The 8,514-nt window shown below is 46.3% G+C and overlaps 1 long non-coding RNA gene across 2 annotated transcripts; it reads left to right on the top strand.

Annotated features, from left to right (window-relative positions):
* The first annotated feature begins 803 nt into the window (after positions 1 to 803).
* Positions 804 to 8,151, top strand: LOC119870903. Of its 2 annotated transcripts, XR_005354461.1 has the most exons (6): positions 804 to 1,475; positions 2,549 to 2,729; positions 6,524 to 6,593; positions 6,755 to 6,858; positions 7,401 to 7,562; positions 7,816 to 8,151. It is a non-coding gene; the product is annotated as an uncharacterized LOC119870903 (long non-coding RNA). The 2 variants fall into 2 exon arrangements; XR_005354462.1 differs by lacking the exon at positions 6,524 to 6,593 and having other exon boundaries at positions 807 to 1,475.
* Positions 8,152 to 8,514: the final 363 nt, after the last annotated feature.

The raw sequence follows: 8,514 nt of genomic DNA, 5'->3' as shown, positions 1-8,514 counted from the left end.
AACAGGGAGTACAGGGATGGAGCCAGGAGGTCTCCCACGGGGGCCTCAACCCCAGGGTCTCAGGGGGGACACTCCCAGGGCGCTGAGGTTCAGGCTGGAGTCCAAGGTGACCTGGCACTGCCCTCGGGCCATGCGCCCTCGGAGCCCATCCTGGGTAGTGAGTGCAGCGGTGCAGCGGCCATGCCTCCTGCCTCTCCAGCGTCTGCCCCTCTGTGTGTCCCAGCTCTGTCTCCAGGTCTGACCTGCACCATCAGGCCAGCCCTCCCGCCCACTGCTTCCCGGGCGCCCCTCCTCTCGGGGTTCCTAGGCTCCCTTCCCTCCTGCCCCTGCCTCCTCTTCCTTCTCCTCCCACCTGGTTCAGAGGCTCTGTGATGCTCAGCTCAGGCCAGTCCTCAGTGCTCACCTCTCCCTTGGGTGATACCAGCGTCTGGGGCTTCCCTTTCACATTTCAGTGGAGGGCTCCACGGTGGAATCTCCCTCCCCACCCCTCCTGGAGCCTGGCATCCCGGCTGCCCTCTGGGAACCAGGAACCGGCCACCTCAGACCCCAGGGGCTCACTGACTCCTGACACCTGCCTCACTCAGGGAGGCCCCAACTCTACCTGCCCTGGGGCTCCACACATCCTGTGTCTCCTCCTCCAGGATGGTCTCTGCCTTCTTCCCTCTGCAGGCTGCTCCTGGTGTTGCATCGGGAGTCCAGGGAAGGACATGCAAATCAAAGCCTTGGTGCCATAGCACCACACGCTCATTAGGACGGCTTCTATGTGTTTCACGTAGTCTCAGGGAAAGTCACAAGTGTCTGGAGGAAGTGGAGAGATTGGAACCCCGTGCAGGGGTGGAGGGTGTACTGGGGGGAAGTTCCTCAGAAAGTAGAGAATGTCTGTGTGACCCAGCAGTCCCGGGGCTCGGGGCGCCGGCGGGAGGAAGGGAAGCAGGGACCTGGCAGCCTGTGTGCTCATCCACACCAGGGCCGTGCACTGTCGCCGGGACAGTCACAGCCTCCTGAAATGTGGAAGATGGAAGCTGAACCATCAGGGCCAGCGCCAGGCACCCAGCAAGGACTCCACCGGCCAGTCGGGCGTCGAGGATGGAGGAAAGAGCCCCATGGCCAGGAAGGCGGGTACCCCAGGAACTAGAATCTGCAATGAACTGAGCTCTCCCCTTGAGGCTCCAGGAAGCGGGGGTGACCCCGCAGACGCCCCCTGGCGGCCCCCTGGTGACCCTGCGTCAGGCCTCTGGCCTCTAGAACTGACCTGTTGCTGTGGCTCCAGTTTGAGCTCACCTGTTGTGGCAGATGAGGAGCTCAGACCCCTGTATCTGACACTGTTCTCAGTGACTCCCAACCTTCTGGAGACGGATCCTGTCTGGCCTCATCCCCTGACATTTCATCCCAGACCTCTGAGCACCAGTGCCCGAAGCCCAGCCTGGCCACATTCTGGATGCATGGGCTTCACGTCTGAGGCTCTGCAGTGGCAGGTGGGTTTTTGGCAGCGCCCAGCCCCAGCTGCTCATGTCACACTTGTATCTCTGACATTGCAAACCCTGCTCCTAAGAGTCAATGTGACAGTTTTTCCATCTGCCCCGTGGCTCTGGTGTTAATCAGATGGAAGCTTACCTTGACTTTTATTTGTTTATATTCACACCAAGATGTGCTTTTCCCATATCTCATGGTATAACTGTGTTTCGGAATATGCAGAACACTCGATGGTTTCAAAAGCTACCCCCCCGCCCCTGAAGTGGTGCGTTCGGGAATGATCCACCTCCTTCATCCCCTTCACCGAGTGCTCCCACACAATGCAGGTGACTATGTTTGTCAGATTCTGGTTTTCAGGATGAACAGTGATCCCTGGAAAGATAAGTCAGCAGACATGTCATGTTTCACTCCTTTCTTAGAAGGAAGTTAGCCCATTAATGTGAGTACTGTGCACCGTGCTTTCTACCCTTCCAGATTCCTACTGCTCCTGTAAGAAGCTCCCATACTCTCGGTGCTGGGAACAGTGTGCACTCATGCCCCTGTGGTTCTCTGGATGACTCAGACACAGTCCTGGGGGCTGCATGAAGGTGTCAGCAGGACTGTGTTTCTCACAGCAGCTACAGGGCAAATCGGTTGTCCTGCTTTCTTGGTGTCTACAGGGGGCCCGCCTTCCTCAGCTCCGTTTTCAACTACATGAATGGCAGGCAGGCCTGCGTCCTTCTGAAGCCACATCTCATGGACTCCCGTCTCCATCCACACATGTCTTTCTCTGACCCTTAGTCTTCTGTCTCCCTCTTCTAGTTTTGTGAATCCATTTGGCTTCCTGCATAATTTCAAGGTTCTGATTTACCACATCTGTGTTTTTTCTGCAGCTGAGTAAATGACTCCAAGACTGCAGAGATGGGGACATGGGATCTGAGGTGGGCATGGGTGGGCGAGATCCAGCCCACCACACTGTGCATCCTAGAGGCTATGGCACATCAGTTCATATAAATCCTCTTCACTACATCCATGGCTGCTAGCCCCAGTTGCCCCAGATACCCCCAGAATCTCCTTTCCTTTTTTTTTTTCACAGATAGAGTTTGGTGACAGACAATGCACAGAGGAGGCTCTGTCTCTGCCCCTAAACGTCTTCACCAGATTTCTGAGAGCATTTGCTGGGCTGGACGGAGTCTCACTGGTCATGTGACTCAGTAGATTTTGTGTAGTCAGCATCATCACCTTTCTGGACTCTGCCAGCCAGTATAGGGAAGAGGGTGAGTCTCTGCACAGGCCTTCTGGCCATGTTTGTGGTCAATGTTCAGAAATGCTCAATTTGATGTCTGAGCATGCAGATTTCACTGGACACTCTTATGATGAATTCAGAGAGCATCTGTTTTTATGATTACACATCATGTACATAGACTGGATACACTTCAGGTTAACATCTCAGTTTGCTTCAGATTTTGGTGTTGGTAACAGTTTGTGACATGATTCACACACCATGTAATTCACTCATTTTATTTTATTTTTTAAGATTTTATTTATTTTTCATGAGAGACACAGAGAGACAGAGACATAGGCAGAGAGAGAAGCAAGCTCTCCATGGTGACCCTGATGTGGGACTTGATCCCAGGATTCCAGAATCAAGACCTGAGCCAAGAGAAAAAAAAAAAAAAGACCTGAGCCAAGGACAGACGCTCAACCACTGAGCCACCCAGGTGTCCCACAATTCAATTACTATTTTTTTATTTAAGTTTGATTTGCCAACATATAGTATAACACCCAGTGCTCATCCCATCAAGTGCCCTCCTCAGTGCTTGTCACCCAGTTACCCCATCCCCCACCCGCCTCCCCTTCCACTACCCTTTGTTTGTTTCCCAAAGTTAGGAGTCCCTCACATTTTGTCACCCTCTCTAAGTTTTCCCATTCACTTTCCCTCCTTTATACAATGGAATATTACTCAGTCATTCGAAAGGACGAATACCCCCCATTTGCTTTGATGTGGATGGAACTGGAGGGTATTATGCTGAGTGAAGTAAGTCAATTGGAGAAGGACAATCATCATATGGTTTCACTCATACAGGGAATTCACCCCTTTTAAAGTGTGCAATTCAGTGTGGATTTTTGGGCTATTTCACAGAGTTGAACAAGTACACCACTGTCAATTTTGGAACACTTTCATCACCCCCCAAAAAACTCCATGCCCCCTAGCAATCACTCCTGTCTCCCCAGCCCCAGTCAACAATATTTCTCTCCATAAATTTTTCTATTCTTGCATTTCATTTAAGTGTGAACCATACACCATGTGTCTTTTGTGATTGGCTTCTCTCACTCAGTATGTGAAGTATCACTTGAAACATAATGTCTTATGTTTTACCCGCCTTGTAGCATGAATCAGTACTTTATTCCTTTTTGTTGTCAAATAATATTCCACAGTCTGGATAGACCACATTTTATTTATCCATTCCTGTCTTGTGTCCATTATCTTTTTTTTAAATTTTTATTTATTTATGATAGTCACAGAGAGAGAGAGAGGCAGAGACACAGGCAGAGGGAGAAGCAGGCTCCATGCACCGGGAGCCCGACGTGGGATTCAATCCCAGGTCTCCAGGATCGCGCCCTGGGCCAAAGGCAGGCGCCAAACCACTGTGCCACCCAGGGATCCTTTGTGTCCATTATCTTAAGAGACAATATGTTTTGTCCATTTTTTTTCATTTTTAACTTACTGTATTTGGGAAATTAACACTTTTATGCAATTGCCACTTTTATATAATGTATATGTATGTAGATGCACAAATGAATATATATAAGATATTGTGATTTGCATCATACAATATTATATATGTAGTATATATATTCTTTCTCTCTTTGCCTTGTTTTTCAAATTGGCTTATGAGTATTTTTTTTTTTTTGCCTGCAAAAGTTTTTCTTTTCCTTTCTTTAAAAAATGATTTTATTTATTTAAGAGAGAGAGAGAGAGGGATAAGCAGACTCCTCGCTGAGCAAGGAGACTGATGTGAAACTCGATCCCAGGACTCCAGGATCATGACCTGAGCCGAAGGCACACACCCAACTGACTGAGCCCCCCAGGTGCCCATTTTCCTTTTTTTTTTTTTTAAATAAAAGAAACTCAAATTTATTCAAAGGTTTGCTTCATGGTTTAGAGCCTTTCCTCCTTCTCATTATGAAGAAGTTCTTCAATATTTTGTTCTAGTACTTACTTGATTTCATTTTATATACTTACACCTTTTAATTATTTGCTGTACACAATATGGAAGAGCAATCCAATTCAGTTTTCAGCAAACTATTTATTTTTTTATTTTTCACAAATATCGATAGCACCTTTATTCATAATAGCTCCATTCTTTTTTTTTTTTTTTAAAGATTTTATTTATTTATTCATGATAGTCACAGAGAGAGAGAGAGAGGCAGAGACACAGGCAGAGGGAGAAGCAGGCTCCATGCACCGGGAGCCCGATGTGGGATTCGATCCCGGGTCTCCAGGATCGCGCCCTGGGCCAAAGGCAGGCGCCAAACCGCTGCGCCACCCAGGGATTCCCCTCATAATAGCTCCAAACAGGAAACAGCTCCATAGAACAGATACACAAATTGCAAAAAATTCATACAATGGAAACCTATGCAGCAATGGGAAAAATTAACTTCGATTATGAATAACAACATGGATGAGTCTCATAGGTGTTACGTTGAGGGAAAAGAAACCAGATGCAGAAAGGTACACATTGTGTGGTGCCATTTACATGAAGCTCTAGCATAGATGACTGAAATCAGATGTGTGGTTGTCGGTGTTAGGACTGTGTGTGTGGAAGGGAGCTACTGAACGGAGAATGGAATGAAGGAACTCTCTGGGTGAAGGAAACACTTACTAGCTTTATTTTGATGCTATATACATGTGTATACATACGTACAAAACCTCCTTGAATATACACTTGAGATGTACACATTTCCTTTATGCAAATTACACCTCAATGCCGTGCTGTAAAAACAAGTTGCATTGCTTTATAGTTTATCAAGTACATTCTAACACAACACTGTTTTTCAAATATTCCTAAGCATTATAAGTCATTCTTTAAACAAACAAGCAAAAAAACCAATTAGGGGAGCAAAAGACACCACCAACCTAGTTGTCAGAGTTATTGAAATGACTGCAAAGGATCACCTGTGTACCATTTATTTTTTTAAATTCACCTTCCCCCTGATGATTTGTGATGCCACTTTCTCAATGCACTTTCTTTTTAAAAAAATTTTTTTTATTGGAGTTCAATTTGCCAACATATAGCATAACACCCAGTGCTCCTCCCACCAAGTGCTCCCCCCATTGCCCATCACCCAGTCACCCCAAGCCCCCGCCCACTTCCCCTTCCACACTACCCCTTGTTCATTTCCCAGAGTTAGGTGTCTCTCATGTTTTGTCACCCTCACTGATATTTTCACTCATTTTCTCTCCTTTCCCTTTATTCCCTTTCACTAATTTTTATATTCCCCAAATGAATGAGACCATATAATGTTTGTCCTTTTCCTATAGACTTATTTCAGTCAGCATAATACCCTCCAGGTCCCTCCACGTCAAAGCAAATAGTGGGTATTTGTCGTTTCTAGTGGCTGAGTAATATTCCATTGTATACATAAACCACATCTTCTTTATCCATTCATCTTGCGATGGACACTGAGGCTCCTTCCACAGTTTGGCTAATGTGGACATTGCTGCTATAAACATCGGGGTTCAGGTGTCCTGGCATTTCACTACATCTGTGTCTTTGGGGTAAATCCCCAGCAGAATGCACTAACTTTCTATAAGTAGTTGGATTCATCTCTTAGCTTGGTTGTTCTATTCATGTGCTTGCACTGGATGATTTTGTTAAAAAGTGTTTCTATTGTGTTGTAATATATGATTGATCTAGTCCTCCTTCACCTCTTTTATTTTTAAGTGTATTATTTAGCTACTACTATGATAAGTCTGCATAACAAATTTTACCAACACAGTGGCATAATGCAGTGACTACAGATTCTTACTCACCACTGTCAGTTGATTGGTGTTCAGCTATTCTAGGTTGTGCTTGACTGGGCTTGACTCCAGATCCACTCTGCACGTCATTCATCCTCTCTGGGTCATTGAGCTGGTGAGCATATGATCTCCTCATTGTGACAATGGCAGAAGCATAAGAAGGCATGCCCATCCATGCATGCACATTGCAAATTATTGTCTGCACAGCTGAGGAAAGTGTGAGGCAGCACCACCACTCTGACCCTAACCATGCTTCTCTGTCTCGTTGAACTTCAGAAAGAAGAGGAACAGCCCCAATATCTGGGATGAAGTCCCTCTCTGCATGCCCAGGCCTTTATCTCTGGACTCAGGAGCCCTCAGGAACCTCTGCACCACAGCAGGTAGGTCATAATTTGTCCAGAATCCAGGGTACTCAGGCTTCAAATACACAAGGACTCAAGGTCAAAGTCCAAACATGGAAATTCTCTGTGTCTGTGTGTGGGGAGGAGCAGGCATCTCACAGAGGACTCTCTTTCCAGGCTGTGCCTTGGCAGGAGGGTCCAAGCAAATCAGATGCATTCTTTCTCCAGACTTTCCAGTCTCAGCCTGTTGGATTAATACAAGATTGTCTTCTGGTTCTATTAGTTTCTATTGCTGCTGAAACAAATGATCATCAATATGGCAACCCAGAGTAACAAACATCTATCATCTCACAGTTCTGGAGGGTGGAAGTCCAGGAGGTTGGCAGCCCCCTTGATCTGGGTCTCATAGGACTGTAATCTGGGTTTTGGACATTTGGACTCTTCTCTGGAAGTTTTAGGAAGAATCTGTTTAGGCTCATTGAGGGTATTGGGTGTTGGTGAATTAAGCTCCTTGTGATCATTGTACTAAGGTCCCCATTTCCTTGACGTCCATTAACTGGGAGTCATTCTTGCTTCTACAGGCTGCTTGCACTCCCTGGCTTGTGGACTACTTCATCTTCAAAGCCAGTGATGGTGGAATGAGTCCTTCTCACTCCTTGAATTTCTCTGCTGATTCTCTTCTCCTCCAGACAGAAGAATTTCCTACTTTTAGGGGCTCATGCAATCATATTGGGCCCACCCAGGTAAGCCAGGATAATGCCCCGATTTTAAAGTTTGTGACCTTAATGGCATCCTTAAAATCCCTTTTGCCATGTGATGTAACAGATTCACAGATTCTGGGGGACTGGGGCGTGGACATATTCTGGAAGCTGCTCCACCTAGTGGAGTAGCAGGGTTTGGGGAGGGGGAACAGCAGCTCTGGGAAGATAGACATTCCTCTAGGACACCTGCGATTGTGCAGGATCCCTTGAAATTCCACCTCTGATTCTCCTCCAGGAGTACTTCACAAACCCACATTCTGGACTCGGCCAGGCTCCATGTCTACCTGTGATGAGTACCTAGCATCTCTAGGGCCCTTGCGGGGGGCGGGGGCCGGCGCTGATAAAGGGGATGAAGAGGGTGTTCCTGTGCCTTGGAATGGACAAATCCCAATGGAAACTAGGGAGTGCCAAGCTCTGTACTCAAGTCTGTGACAGCTTAATTTGGTTTTGTTGTTAATTTCCATATGAATATTGGCTATGTGTTATTCTCTTTCTGTGTGAGGTTTGAGCTCTTAAGAGAGAGAGTTGTGTATTATTTCTTTTTTTAAAAAAGATTTTATTTATTTATTTATTTATTTATTTATTTATTTATTTATTTAGAAGAGAGTGCACAGTAGGGGGTGGGGCAGAAGGAGAGAGAAAGAGAATCTCACACAGACTCCCCACTGAGCACAGCATGACCTCATGACCCTAAGATCATGACCTGAGCTGAAATCAAGAGTCTGACACTCAACTGACTGAGCCACTCAAGCATGCCAAGAGAGTTGTGTATTATTTCTCAAAGCGTGTAAAGGGGCTGTTAAGAAGTTTATAATTGGAGGAGGGGCAAGATGGTGGAAGAGTAGAGATCCTCAACTCAACTAGCTCCACAAACTTACCTAGATAACTTACCTAGAAAACATCCTAAACACCTATAAATTCAACCTGAGATGTA

Source organism: Canis lupus, chromosome 1, assembly GCF_011100685.1.
Source record: "Canis lupus familiaris isolate Mischka breed German Shepherd chromosome 1, alternate assembly UU_Cfam_GSD_1.0, whole genome shotgun sequence".
NCBI lineage: Eukaryota > Metazoa > Chordata > Mammalia > Carnivora > Canidae > Canis > Canis lupus.
This window is presented reverse-complemented; position numbering and strand designations above follow the sequence as displayed.